Source organism: Sorex fumeus, unplaced genomic scaffold (genome assembly GCF_029834395.1).
Source record: "Sorex fumeus unplaced genomic scaffold, SorFum_2.1 ptg000055l, whole genome shotgun sequence".
In the NCBI taxonomy this organism is placed as follows: domain Eukaryota; kingdom Metazoa; phylum Chordata; class Mammalia; order Eulipotyphla; family Soricidae; genus Sorex; species Sorex fumeus.
Window position 1 is genome coordinate 2,217,044 of NW_026606112.1, and position 15,471 is coordinate 2,232,514.

The following is a 15,471-nucleotide window of genomic DNA, read 5'->3' on the forward strand; positions in this document are numbered from 1 at the left end:
TAAAAAGAGAAGAAAGCCTATAAAGCATCCAGTTAATGGTAAAGGAAAGAAAAAAGGAAAATCTACCATACACAGGGATTCAGAGAAATGAAACAAAGAAAATTAGAGGAAGATATGAGAGAGAGAAGTCTTCCAAAAGTGGAAGTGAGCTCAGATAGGCAGAGGAGGGAGGGAGGTGTGCAGAACCATAGGAAGCTTCAAGAACACAAGTGCAGGGCTGGAATCAATAAGTCATAAAAATTACATTACAAGGCTGCTTCAAAATAGAGAAACAAAACACACATTTGATTTAAATTTGCAATTGAGTTAGGAATTTTAACAACCAAGTAGCTCTGAGATACAGATAGAATCAAACAGCCATTTGGCCATAAAATCCAATCTCCAATAGAATAAACATTAGATATTTCTTAGATATTGGACTAAGTAATTCCCCAAGTAATCTCTATCAAATGCCAGGTGCAAGAGCTATTATATTCATCCTCTCCAGTTCCATAGACCTGGGATAGCAGGGCCTCCAAGAACCAGTGAACCAGTTCAAAAATAATTCTGAAGCCTTGGAGATCCTATTACGAAGAAGCAGAAATAGACTTTCAAGTGCTTGCTTTGAAATATTAAGCATTGTTCCACCCAGATCTTTCCACCATCCTAGCACATTTATTAAAAACCAGTTCAAAGTGAGTCAGCTTCTAAAACAGAGCTTTCTTGCCGGAAGTCATGATACATTGTGCTAATGACACCAGTGACATTAAACTACTACCTAAAAACACATCACACAAAAAAGATCCTTCTGAACAATTTCTTACCAAGATGTTAAATTTAACAGAGGACAGGAGCTCTGCGTGTTTTTCTCAGTCTGAGTAAAGCTCTAACTCCTGCTCTTCTACAAACTCAATTCTTTTTCACCTACTAAATCATCAAGGATTTTAACTGACAACTCAAAACTCCATTCTACAGAACTAACCAGTCTCTCTCTATAATTTCAAAACAAAGTCATGCTTTGGAAAGACTGGCATTTTCTCATAGAAAAGGGACCAATATGACGGGAATAGTTGGAAATTATCACTTTGGACAGGAACTGAATGTTGAAAGGTGCAAACCACAATGAGGAGGAGGAAGAGGAGAAGGAGAAGGAAGGAGGGAAGGAAGAGGAAGAAAGAAGAGGAAGAGGAGGAGGAGAAGGAGAAGGAGAAGGAGAAGGAGAAGGAGAAGGAATGCCTGCCATGGGGGGAGCCTATGAAGGGTGTCGGGAGGGAAACTCAGGACATTGGTGGTGAGAAATGTGCCCTGGTGAAGGGACAGGTATTGAAACATTACATGACTGAAACCCAATCATAAACAACTTTGTAACTGTATCTCACTACGATTCAATTAATACAATTTTTAAAAATTACCTGGCATTCTCTCATACAAATATATATATATATATATATATATATATATATATATATATATATCCTTTCAAATTTGGAGAGCTGCCAGAATTTTCCCTTACCTTAGCACCTTCTTTGTACCTCCTAAGTAAAAAGAGGCCTATTCTTTTTCTGACTAAGGAAATCTTTCTACCTAAACTTTTATTCCTGCTCACTCCCTTTTACTCTCTTTTCCTCTCTCCAATTTTTAACTGCTAACCAAGCTGGGGGATCTTCACAAATATCTCTTAGCATATGAAAATCTTAATTCAAATACATCCAAATATTTTCTATGCTATGAGCGCAATTGAGTTCTAACCCTTTAGACTGCTGAACAAATTGTCTATTTCACCACACACATTCCTGCCCTTTTCCATATTGTCAATGCCTTTGCTCATTATGTGTGTGTGTGTGTGTGTGTGTGTGTGTGTGTAGCACTCCTGTTGTTCATCGATTTGCTCGAGCAGGCATCCGTAACGTCTCCATTGTGAGACTTATTACTGTTTTTGGCATACTGAATACGCCACAGGGAGCTTGCCAGGCTCTGCCATGCAAGTGGGATACTCTCGGTAGCTTGCCGGGATCTCCAAGAGGGACGAAGGAATCGAACCCGGGTTGGCCGCGTGTAAGGCAAACGCCCTACCCTCTATGCTATGTATATATGTATATGTATACATATATAATCCCATGTTAAAATCTCAAGTGATAAGTAGGCTGAGATTTCAATATGCTAGATATCCCTTGGTACACCAAATTTCTGTCTGCCTGACCATGAAAGTGTTATTATCTTTTGTACATGAAATAAGACATGATTTACAATCAGAAGAACTGGACTTAAGTCCCATCTCTACCATTAACTAGCCATATGATTTTAGCCAAATATATCTGCACTGTAGTACTTTCTTCACCTATAAAACAGAAAATGATAGCACTGAGCTTGTAGCAAGGGATTAAGTAAGAATATTTATGAGTGCCATAAAAACTATTAGTGAAAAAGTACAATTTGTAAAATAAAATTCATTTGAATTGTCATAATATCTGTGGCATTGTGTCCCTGAGTAAATGCTGTTTCCCTGAGTAAACGTACTTATTGAAAAATGATTTACAGGCCACTTACTCTGAGTGACATTTTACTAGATGTTTGAAATGTAGTCCCTGAACTTGTAGCACTGAGACAAGGCAGATAATAAACAATATACCATAAAACAGGGTATCAATAGTGTTGAGAAAGAAAAATAGCAAAACAAAGGAATTATAAATGAGAAAGAGTGGATACTTCTCTAAGCAAGTGACATATAATCGAAATGAAATAGATAACAATAAATGCTTCCATCTATAGATAAAACATTCTATGCAGAGAAAAACACAAATTTTCAAGGTCCATAGCTCGATGGACATAGAGTGTTAAAAAAAAAAGAGGAAAGTCTGACAGTATTGGGGTCAATGAGAATGAAAGGGGATAGAATGAAGACAGAGGATTATCTAATAGCATGAAAAGCAACCATAAAAACCTTGGAGCTTATTCTTAGTGCTATTCAAATCCTTAGAAAAGAGGATTTTTGAGCACAAAACTGATGTGCTTAAGTAAACTTTTTTAAAAATGTTACTCTGGCCATTGTGTAGAAAAATAACATGAAGGGAACAAGTGGACAAGACAATTTCAGAGGCTAGATGAGAAAGATCTGGACCTGGGTACTGAGAGGATGATGAGATATTATCACACCCCTGACTTATTTTGAAGGTATAAGTTAAAGAATTCTGTGATTGTCTAAATGAGATATACCAGCAAAGGAGTTTTAAATGTCTATGTTTTGGCCCTAAAAAGCATGGAATTTGGTGGGGAAAAAAAACTATTAAGATGTAGAAAATTTGAAAAGGAGCAACTCTGGAAAGAAAGAAAAATGGCTGCACTTTATTTTTTATTAAGTTTAAGATAAATGTGGGATATAAAATTGAAGACACGGGAGAAATAATAAAAGCTCAGAGGAAAGGAAAGGACTAACGATACACATCTGGATGTGAACTACATAATAAAATCCCCCATGGAGGGTTCCAGAGAAAAGGTTCAGAGACCTAACACTAGGGTCAGACAATAATTAAGAGTTAAGGGAAAGAAGAGAGTTCAACAAAGAGAGAAAAAAGAAGTAACTGCTGAGAAGTTAAGCGTCCAGTGGTAAAGGCACTATGTTCTGAAATTCAAGGGAGAAAACTTTTTGAACACTGAAGAAACATTAAATGATCCAATGATGTTGCCAGGTTGTGTGATGTGAGAACTGGGAATTTCTGGACTTGGGCAATAAAGAGCACCAGTCACCTTGACATGAGTAATTTCTAAGGAATTGTAAGAAAGAAAATACATTGTATTTGATAAAGAAGGAAAAGCATAGTCAAATAGTTGAGTATCTTTAAAAAAAAAAGTACTCAGTGACATGGCAAGAGAAATGACAATTGTGGGTCAAAGATTAGTGTTGGCAGAGACAAGATGAGACCAATCTTAAGCAGGTCTGGTTCCAAATGTGAGCAGGGAGAGATGGGTTCTCACATTAGGATAAAACAGGTGCAGAGGTGCAGATGGTGCTTTAGATGGTGGGAAGATGGCTAGTTCTCTTCAGATTGATTTCAGAAAACATCAGCTGAGAACAGAAACAAAAAGGAGAATGGTGTTGAAAAGAAAATGTGACAAGTGGGGACAGTAAACTGACAGGTAGAGAGTGAGCAGGTCTGAGCTGCTCTCTGATATTTCTTCTCCCCAACCCTTGCCCTCCTCTGACTTTTTTCAAAACCCTCTACTATCCTGCAGTGGTTAACTGTGAGCACAAAATCTTGAGGCTGTGCTTAAAGATGTGTTCAACTTTCTGAAAAACTTACAACCTGACAGCCAGAAATTTTGTGTGTGTGTGTCTATGTGTATGTATAATTTTTCAAAGTAAGGAACAGTATCCCCCCCCCCCCTTTCCGTGAAAGTTAAAACTAAAAGGGAAATTCCTCTCTGGAGTATGTGTTGTCAGTCATTCCTTGGATGTTATGGAAAATGTCTGGGACTGCAAGTATGGCCGTGGCCCCGCCTTCAGAATACCCTGCATCTGTCATTTTGACAAGCTCATGGGAGTCACTAATAGTGAGACATTCCAGAGAAACAAAATTTCAAAGACTTCGGTAACCTATTAATTAAAGAAGAAAGAAAATACAGCAACATTGCACAATTTTTGAGAAGCTAAGACCACACTTGTGTATTCTAGAATAATACACAGGATGCAATTGCCCCTAACAAAGGAATAAAATCAACAGAGGTGGAGGAGTGACATCACTCAAATGTGGCCAGCTTTATTTCAGCTTGGAAAAGATCAATATCCATCTTCCAAGAGCTTACCGGCGGGGGGTCCTCAACCCCTGTATACTCATGGGATGGCCTTGTGACATACTTAAAAATATCATGGTGAAAACTGCCCATTTGACCATATGTAAGTCAAATCAACAGAGCAAATCAATAAGAGCAAATCCTCTGCTGAGTCTTCAAGGAAGAAGAATTTAAGAACACCAAGGTATGGCCGAAAGATAGTACAGGAGTTAAGGCACTTGCCCTTCATCCTATTGATCCCAATTCAAATTCCCAGCACCACAAAGAGTCCCCCAAGCACCACTAGGTGTCCCTCCTGAACACAAAGCAGAAATAGCCTCAAAACACCACTGGGTGTGGACCCAACAATAATAAAATCACAAAGGAAAGCACCTTGCCTGGGTGTTCTTGAGGAGGGGATAGCTCTTTCGTTTCTTAAAAGTAAGAGTTCTTGGGGACTCGAGCAATAGCACAGTGAGTAGGATGTTAGCCTTGCACACGGCCAACCCAGGTTCGATTGCCAGCATCCCATTTAGTCCCCTGAGCACCACCAGGAGTAATTCCTGAGTATTCAGGAGTAACCCCTGTACACTGCCAGGTGTGACCCAAAAAGCAAAAAAAAAAAAAAAAAGTAAGAGTCTCTCCACAAATAAACTTCCTGACAGACATGGGCCCACAGTTAGAAATCAGAGCTTCTACTTAAACACTACACTGGCCAAGTAAAAATGTATAAAAGTAAATAGGATTCCAAAAGGTAGCTAGACCATCTTCACCAATGACGGTCTTATCTGAATGAAAGAATAAGAAGTGACTGATAACACTGAACATAGGTCTTACCCAAATGTCTTAAAGTAAATGTTTTAAATTATAGTTCCTCAGATTTTAGAACAGGAGGTTGGGGATAGAACTCAGTGGAGAGGCACATGTTTCACATATGAAGACCTGGCTTGGTTCAATTTCATCACCAAAATAAGTCTTTAGAAAGACAATATCACACGCACACACAGACACACACACACACACACACACACACACACACACACACACACCACACACTACCTAGCATGTAAGACCTCCAAAGGATCTAGAGAAGTACCCTAAAAATCAAGCATGTTATTTTTGTAGGAAAAAATGTTTGAATTGCCACCTCAAATAGAATAAATCAAGATAACGAATAGTGAATAAATTTATTTCAGAGCAGGTCAGAGTTTTACTACTAAGTGAATCACAAAAAAAAGAAGGAAGAAAAGAAAGGAGGGAGGCAAGGAAGGAGGAAGAAGAAAGGGCAAATTTTAAAAACCAAAACTTTTTATAAACCTAAAATTAACTGGGCATGTGACTCAAAAGCAAAGCACTGACCGGGCATGCCTGAGATCTGGGTTCAATACCCCACACCACAAAACAAACAAAAATCTCTAGAATTTCAAGAAGAGTTTCATTTCTCAACGCTTTTGATATTTTGTCATTGTTCCCAAATGAATGTGGACCTGTAAAAACAAAGCAAGCATGCTAGCTCTGGCTTATAATTTTGCTACATCAGACTACCAGGCTCCCAAAGACTGTCCCTTTTACCATGAGAAAAGTGAGAGAACTGGAGGCAACCCCTCCCTTCCATCTCCCTGTTCTTCCGGGAACCTGGCAGTTAAGTCCACGAACTGCCTCTGGCACCATATAAGCTCATTAACAGCCATGATACAGAGGCTCGCAAGTAAACCTTGGAAGAGAGCAACAAGCTACAGAGATGCCTCCAGACCCCAAAGTCACCATCCAGTTCATAAATTTAACTTCAGCTGTATGACCATATGTATATTTTAGAATATCTGGAAGTATAGCCGCACAACATCTCATATTCTATGCCACTGATACACCACATTTGATGGGTTGTAAACAATCCATAAAGCAACTAATATTGATTTATATATATATATATATATATATAAACATATATGTGCATACAATGCTCAGCCTATAACAACATGTTAGTAATATCTTATATAAGGGCTTAATGGCTCTGTGGTGAGATACAAACTATCTTCACACTTTCCTCTAAGGAAACTTTTTGGGAACAATTTTAGCGGGTTATTCATAAAAAGCAATACAAAATAAATCATTTAGGATCTGCCTTTGGGGAAGGCTTAGGTGATAGTGGGAAAATTCAAAATAATGGTGATGGCACTGGTGTTGGAGATGAATGTAACAAATTATTGTGAACTTAATAAAAATAAAATAATTTTTTAATTAAAAAAAGAAATGGAAGCACCCACCAGGAATGTCTAAGTGAGAAGCTGATTATGCTGCTGTGGGGATAATACACAGCCTGTACTGAGGTGTGGTGAAGCCCTACCTACCCTGGTGGACAGGGCTGAACTACTATTTGTCCTGGGTTCATTGGCATCCAAGACACAATGCTGAATATTTACTGTTGTAGAACTGCAAGATAACACTCATTGGCCATTTCCAAGAACATCACCTCTGTATGAGAATACTAACCTTGTACTTCAAATAAGGAAATTTGAAATAAGCTCTGGATTTCTCTTAGACAGGATCAGATATGGAAAGTTATAAAGGATTCCATAAACTTTAAGAGATGCCCAGACATCTGTATTAATAGCATCAATCACAGTAGTCAAAAAGATCAAAACTACCCAAGTATCCATCAACAGATCAATGAGTTAACAAAGTAGGATATACACACAAGGGAGTATGAGACAGCCTTAAGAAAGGAAATTCTGAAATATGGTACAGCCTATGGATATTTGAGGGCATTATGCTAAGTGAAGTAAATCAGACACAAAAGAACAAATATGCTATAACCCTCCACCCACCTTGTGTGAGGTGACTAGGATAGCAAAATTTATCTAGCAAGAAGGCAGAATGATGGCTGGCAGAAAGGTAATGGGGAGTCAGTGTTTAATGAGTCGAGTTTCTGTCTCACAGGAAGGAGCTAGCTCTTGACATGAAGGACTGTGGCACTCACACAACCTAAATGCAGCTAATGCCATCAAACTACACATTTAATGTGGTTTATATAATAAATGCTATGTTATGTGTTTGAATAAAATTTCCCCCAATATTTATTCGGCACTGTGTTTTGCAATACTGTTAATAGCGTTTCAGGCATACAATGTTCCACCACACCCACTAATAGCACATGACTGTCCTTCCACTAATATCTCAAGTTTAACTTTTTTTAAATACAAAACTTAATGGCCAAACCTTCCTGGTTTTATCCTTTGTAGCACATATGATCCCTTGAGTGCTACCATGTGTAACCCCAAAACCAACAACAAACAAAAATACAAAAATTAATAATGAAAAGGTATGTTGTGGCTGGAGTGATAGAATAGACGTTAGGGCACTTGCCTTGAACACAGGCGACCCAGGTTCAATCCCAGAAACCCCATATGGTGCCCTGAGCTTGCCAGCAGTGATCGCTGAGCACTACCAGGTGTGACAAAAAAAAAAAAAAGATCAGAAAGATGACACAGGAACTCTACACTATATATATGCCTCCCAGAAAAATGGACCTGAAGTGTTTACCTGAATAAACCATTCCTTGGAAATTTTCAGTGAGTTTCAATGTGAATTTGGTGTTTTTTGTGGCAAGGTGCACCTAATGGCTACCCTATCAAGTGCTATCTCTTAAGTTCAGCTGAGTTTAAGAGGCTGTACCATTTCTAAGTGTTGATACTAATCATACATTTGGTAGGCCCAGGCAGCAGAGTTCGTTAAGTAATGAAGAATGAAGAAAGCGTAGCCTATTAGCAGTGCTTCTTAATCTGATTGGACCTGACAACCACTTGAAAATACTGCCCTAGCCAGAGACTCTGACTTCACTTTTTTGGGTTGAGGCGTGGGCACAGACACTCTTTTAAAAGATTCCCAGGTGATTCTAATATACAGACATTCTCTGTCTGAACTGAGAGCAGAATCCGCAAAGGTTTTTCCATGAGGGGTGGGGCAGCCCAATTTTAAGGGTTGTGAGACCTATTCCTTTTGTTGCAGCAACTCAACTCTACCTTTACCATGTGCAAACTGACCTAGACAAACACAAATGAATGGCTGTGACTCTGTTCCAATAAAATTTCATTTATAAGGGGCCAGAGCAACAGTATGGTCAGTAGGGTGCTTGTCTTATACATGGCCAACCTGGGTTTGATCCCCAGCACTTTAAACATTCCCCTAAGCACCACCAGAAGTGATCCCTGAGCACAGAGTAAGGAGAAATCCTGAGAATTTTCAGGTGTCACCCCAGACAAGACAAACTCCCCCCAACTCCAAATTTCTATAAAACCAAATAAAGGACCATTGGTTATTAACCTTTTGTAGGAAAAATAAGCTTCAAATTTTTTCTAAATTGATAGAAAACATATTTCGTCTTTTGAAGGAGAAGTTTGAAAGTCAGGATGAGTGGAATCAAGAACGCTATTTTTGGAATTAAGCAAAAAAAATTGTGTGTCAAAGGATCAGAGTGCATACTTTGAATACAGGAGTCTGGGGTTCAATTTCAGTCATGATATGGGCCCCAGGCACTGCTAAAAGTAATCATAAAGCATCAGATGGGAAGCATATTCTGAAGCACCACCAGAGGTGTCCTCTCAAACCAAGAAAACAAAAACTGTGGGAGTGTGGAACACCCATTTTGTGAGCACATGGTTGCAAGTTCAATCCCTGGTGCCACCACATACACTGAGCATGATCCTAGCAGCTCTACCCTGTCTGATACCAACACTGCAAACAACTTCCAGCTGCACCACAGTCAGGGGTATGGAATCACCAGCCCAGAAAGGTGCACCCAGCACAGGCACCACGACTAAAAAACGGTAAGCACATGTGAGCCCATAACAACCCCACGGGAGGACTCCAACCAGAATGTATGTGAGACCGCAACTAAAGAGAATGTGGCAAGCATCACAATGAAATGAATACAACCCTCAGTTAGGACCACAGCTAAATATGCCAAACCACAGTGAGGTGGGTGGGTGACACCCACCCATCACAGCAGCAAAGTCAACAAAAGTGAAGGGAAGGAGAGAAACAAACAAATAAACGTGCTTTATTTCCACACATGAAAAAAACAATTGGACACAAAAGTAAAAAAGGAAGAAAATATGCTGATATAGATCCACAGGTGACAACATGGATAAGACAAAACGATGAAGTGGATGGGAAATGAGTGCTGTTCCTTAAAGGGAGACACACACACAGAGAGAGAGAGAGAGAGAGAGAGAGAGAGAGAGAGAGAGAGAGAAGAGGAGGGAAGAGAATAGCAGGATTCCTGTGAGCAAGCATCATCACTCAGGCTGCAGAGAAGAGGCAGCAGAGAGATATGTCAGTAGGGAGGAGAGTTTCACTCATGGTCTGGAGTTCAGAGGCTGGGGGAAAGGTTGGCTTGGTGGAAAAGCATTGATTCAGAGGATATGGAACCTCACTGGTGGGCTGGCAGTGGGGACCAGGAAATCAATAACAGGCTGAGTTTCCAGATGAAAACAAATGTGGGGGCATAAAGAACCATCCCCCAGGAGACTGACTCACAGACTTTAGAATTCCAAAGAGGAAGTTGCAAATGACAACAAGGAGGTCAAAACATTTGGGGACTGAGCAGAACAAAGACAGAAGGACTAGGAGAAAGACTGTAGGAAATGTGGCTTGGAGAACTCCCTCCATAAATGTGGAGCAGTAGGATTCATTCAGCAGTCCAGTGAAAAGCATGATAGTGTAAAGATTTTTTAATATACAGAATATGAACCATATCATGGAGGAGTCAGGATCATGGTAGATCCCAGGTCAAGGCTGGGGAGATAGCTCATGATCAACCCAAATTTGATTCCCAATACTGCCTGATTGGCCCCCAAATACTATTAGGTGTGTCCCTGGTGGCCCCCAGCACTGATGAAGCCTACCAGCACCACAAAGCTGGACCTAAGAATTGAACCACCTGACTTGGATTGGCTAGTTATCATTAGGAGAAGTCCCAGGGTCCTCAAGCTCGTGAATAATCCCCCTCCATCACTACCAAAGAAAAAAAGAGAGATCGACAGGGAATAAGGAATGTGGATCAGTGGTAAAGTACATATGTGCCTCAAATGTGTAATTCTGGACTTTTTCCCCAGAACCACAAAAGGTGGAGTGGGATTTCAGGAAACAGAGAGATGAAGAGCAGCACCACTGCAAATGTTTAAGATGTGCAAATAGATGAGTATGTTATGGTTATTTTGATCCATAAGTGGATTATTCCAACAAAATATTCAGTGATTCATCAATACTTATATATCTCTCTACTATGAGAAAACAACAATGTTAGGCATAAGAAATATAATGAGACATGGAGAAAGGAGAAGAAAGTTATAAAACGGCACAAATAAAAATTAGAATCACTATACATTTTGGGAGGGCATGGCCGACCCGAGTTTGATTCCTCTGCCCCTCTTGGAGAGCCTGGCAAGCTACTGAGAGTATCTCGCCCGCATGGCAGAGCCTGGCAAGCTACCTGTGACATATTCGATATGCCAAACACAGAAACAATTGTCACAATGGAGACGTTACTGGGTCTGCTCGAGCAAATTGATGAACAAAGGGAGAACAGTGACAGATACATTTTGGGAAGCGAAAGCATATGATATTAAGACTAAGCCATCTGGTCTACCCCTGAAAATGGCTCTTGAGATGAGACTACAAAATGAGTATAGGAAGAAGATAGGAAATAGGCCTTCCAGGAAAGGCCTCGGCACAGCTCAATGCAGGGAGAAAACAGGGAAGCATGAGAAATGGGAAGAAAACACACAGTGAGAACTCAGAGCAAGAGTGAGCAGCATCTAAATTCTGATCTGAGGCATGAGAGACATATAAACTTATCCATAATTTGTCAGAGGACTTGAAGAAATGTCAACTGAACCCCAGAACCATGGGAGGTCATGGATTTTAGGCCAAGTTGGAAGAAGAGGTAATGGAAGAGTGCCCTGTAGAAAGAAAGAAAGAAAGAAAGAAAGAAAGAAAGAAAGAAGGAAGGAAGGAAGGAAGGAAGGAAGGAAAGAAAGAAAGAAAGAAAGAAAGAAAGAAAGAAAGAAAGAAAGAAACTGGGAAAAAGAGAAAGAGGGAGTGTAGAGAGAATACAGGACCAGGGAGATGCTTTCACTTTCACTGTCCATCCCTACCAGGAAATCAAACCACAATGAGCCACTATATTGGTAATTTCTTCGAATTCAAAAAGCCCAGGTTCTGGCTTCCAGACATTGGTCACAGATATAATGGCAGAGGCTTAAATCTTTGACGTCTTTCATTTTCCTGCTCTACCTAAGTGCTAAAAACAGAGACTATTGTCTCTGCTGTAGTTCCTGGCTGTGAATATAAAGGTGAGCTTATCATAATAAGAAAAAGTGACTGAGGAAACTAGTTGAGTGCAGTTCTCAAATAGTTTGCTCCATTCTTCCATATATAAAATGTGAACAACATACAAGAGACCCCTGTGTTTTATGAAATCTATGTTCACTGATTTCACATAAAGATAGAATTTCAATATAAACCCAGGAAAAGTAAAAGGTCTATTTTAAATTTCCAGGCAATTACAAGTGAAGCAAAATGTTGTTCTTTGCCAGCTGTATTAGTTTTGGGGTTAAAAAAAAAGCCAAACAGACTTCTTATTTTTTATGTTTCATATCCAAGCCAGCAAATACTGGTATTTATTCCAATGCTAATAAAAGTAAATTATTTTGTGGTTTGGGGGTCATTGGTATAAAACCTGTGCTCTTTTTAGTTTATGTCATATACAAAACTTCAGAGTTTCAAGATGCATCCAGTACCAACTGATGGCTTTCTTATGCTTACTGATATGGCTCAAAGCATTTTTCTCAGTTTGTGTTTAAATTACTTCTTCTTTTCTATGACAAATGCCCTCAGGATTCCTGTAAGATACATTTTTCTGCCATCATATATCTTTTTACCTTTATGACAATAGAGCAATTTTTCCTCCTTGAGCTACCTCCTATCTTATTTATTTACTCAGGGAGGAAATCAAACCCATGAGAAACTGCATGACTAACGAAAATTCTCACCTCAAACTATACGTTATGAATAAAGATTTCTTTCCAGAGAAATAGAATCTAATTAATATTTTTTTTGCAATTGCCTTTTTATTTCCTAAAGGATATAAGTCCACTGGGACTAACACAAACAACTTGAAAACATTCTAGGACCTAATTTATAGATGCCAAATATACTGTCCCCTCCCAAATCCATCAAGTCCCCATACCAGATGTTGGGCTGTATATATCCCAAGCTCAGCATGCCTTCAAATGAGTCTTTCCATCAGCCAGATGCTCAAGTTGACAGACACTTAAATAAATATATATCAAACAAAGAGAGTTGCAGAGACCTGAAACAGCAGCTCCCTTGTCAACTCTGGCCAAAATGCTAAACAGGTTGGTCTTCTGCACACGGCCCCAAAACATGCCACTGATTTAGACAGTCCTGCAGAACAATCAATCATGGTGTGGACCTGATGAAGGGCCATGGTCTGCACATGTTCATTTCATTAGAATCTCACTCGAGTCTGAGGACTTTTCTCCTTCATGTTTTTAACCAAGGTAATCATTTCCATGCAAAACGAAGGGACAACATGTGAAGGGGAAATGCCACTCGAGCTAATATTTTACTGATGGGTTTCACAATTCTAAATTCTTGGGGGGGAAAAATCCAGATTATGTCGGAGGGTATCTGAGCCCTTAAGAAATTGCCAAAGCTTTCAAGAACCTAACAAAAACCAAGCACTATTCTTAAAGTAAACCCAGTAAGCTGTCTCCTTTCTAAAATTTTGGCGGATGAGAAGTTGGGGGCACATTCTGAAGTGCCCAGGGGCTACCGCTGCCTCTGTGCCCTGAGATCATTCCTGGTGGTACTCAAGGGTCATTCCTGGCAGTGCTCAAGGATCATTCCTGGCAGTGCTCAGGGGACCATATGTAGTGCTGGGCATCTAACCAAGGTCAACCACATGCAAGGCAAGTGCCTTACCTCTTCCCTGTACTTCGCCTCCTGCCTCTATTCTTTTATGCAGTTGCTATAGATATCCCGAGGGAGCATCAGTAAACTATGCTATATTCTCTTGCTCCTATGATCTGCGGCAGAGATAAGGAACAAAGACAAAAAATGTGAACCACAGACCCTCCGCTCCTTAAATACTATCTCCATTTTTCTTCCATTTCTTATATATTTTTCTTCGAGAAAAAGGGAGTAAAAAAATGTGCATCTCACAACAGAACTGGACAGCGAGCCAGGCAAAAAATCTCTTAAGTTGTTCTAAGGTCTAAACAAACCACCAACACTGGCCCTCAAGTCAAAAAAAACCCAGCTGAGAACAGACAACCCAGGGTCAGGTTGCCTGGAATTGAAACCATGCGTCAGCTGCGTGGACTTAAACATTCTGCTCTCAGTTTCCTCCTTTGGAAGTGCGAGAGAACAATGGTTCCTACCTGCAGGATGTGTGAGTCCTGCCTGTCAACTTTTGTCTTTGCAGTACCAGGGCCTAACTTCAGCTGGTTGCTAAGGCAGCCACTTCAAAGAAGGCTGGCTGGCTGGAACAGACAACTTCATGGACGGATGCCGGCCCCACTGAAATGCCTTTGTTTCCAGACCCCGGCTGATGTGGACAAGTGGCCGCCTGGCGCCAATTCTAAGTCTCTTTCTTCCCTTATTTCTCTTCTCATGCTCTGAATTCCTGCTCATGCGCTTGTTTGCTTTCTTGTTTGTTTGTTTGTGAGGCTACTCTCTCTGTGGGTTAGGGGCTACTCCTGGCTGTGTTCAGGAGTGACCCTTGGCTTTGTTCAGGCCAGGTGGCAGTGATTCAAACTGAGGTGTGTGCAATGGAAGGCAAGCACTTTAACCCCTATGGTATATTTTCTGGTCCCAAGAGAAAGAGAATGAGTCCTCAAAACCTTCGGCCTGTCCCTATCAATAAAGCAGGTGCTCTATGCAACCTCCACCCTCACCCCCATGCCCGCTACCGAACTCACTGTGTGGTTTCAGATATGCAGTGTCATTTCCAGGTCTGGAAGGCAATAAACTTGATTTTTTTTCTCAAAATTTCCTAATGTTTATTGTTGTAGAGCATCTTGCAATCACACTAAGACCCCAAGGTACAGTCTAAGCCACAATATAAGTTGGCTAGAACAGGCACAAATATATACAACTTCATAGTATTTTTGTGAGGAGTCAATGAACGTTAAGAAACTGCTAAAGGGATTCACAAATGTATCTCGGAACCAAGCAGCTTGCTGCAGAGATGCCTCCCGATCTTGCCCAGGCCAAGTTCACCGGTGAGCCTGAGACCAGAGCAGGCATGGTCCCTCCAACCTGGCCCCTAAGAATCCTGAAGCCACAAATTTCCAGAACCCAATTAAAAAAAAACCAAGTATGCGGGACCAATGACTGCAAACTCCAGGTCTCAAGGGCTTAGGGACAGGTCACTTCTTCCCCTCTCCCTGCCCCTTTGGGGTCCCCTGGTTGCCATAGCCACAAACTGCCTCCAGGTGTCATTTAAGGCATTAATGGCCAAGATCCAAAGATTCACAAATGAATCTCTGAACCAAGTGACTTGCTGCAGAGATGCCTCCAGACTCTAATTATTTAAAATTTTAGAATTCCAGGAGCATGGGCCGCAACATCTCATGCCATTCATGACAAGCAATACAAAATAAATTATCTAGCATTTGCCTGTTGGGCAGGCTTGAGTGA

General features: G+C 40.4%; 1 protein-coding gene across 12 annotated transcripts in view; it reads right to left on the reverse strand.

Annotated features, from left to right (window-relative positions):
- LIMCH1 (LIM and calponin homology domains 1) overlaps nt 1-15,471 on the reverse strand; it is a 394,191-nt gene that overhangs the window by 266,140 nt on the left and 112,580 nt on the right. The gene's annotated exons all lie outside the window — the stretch shown is intronic.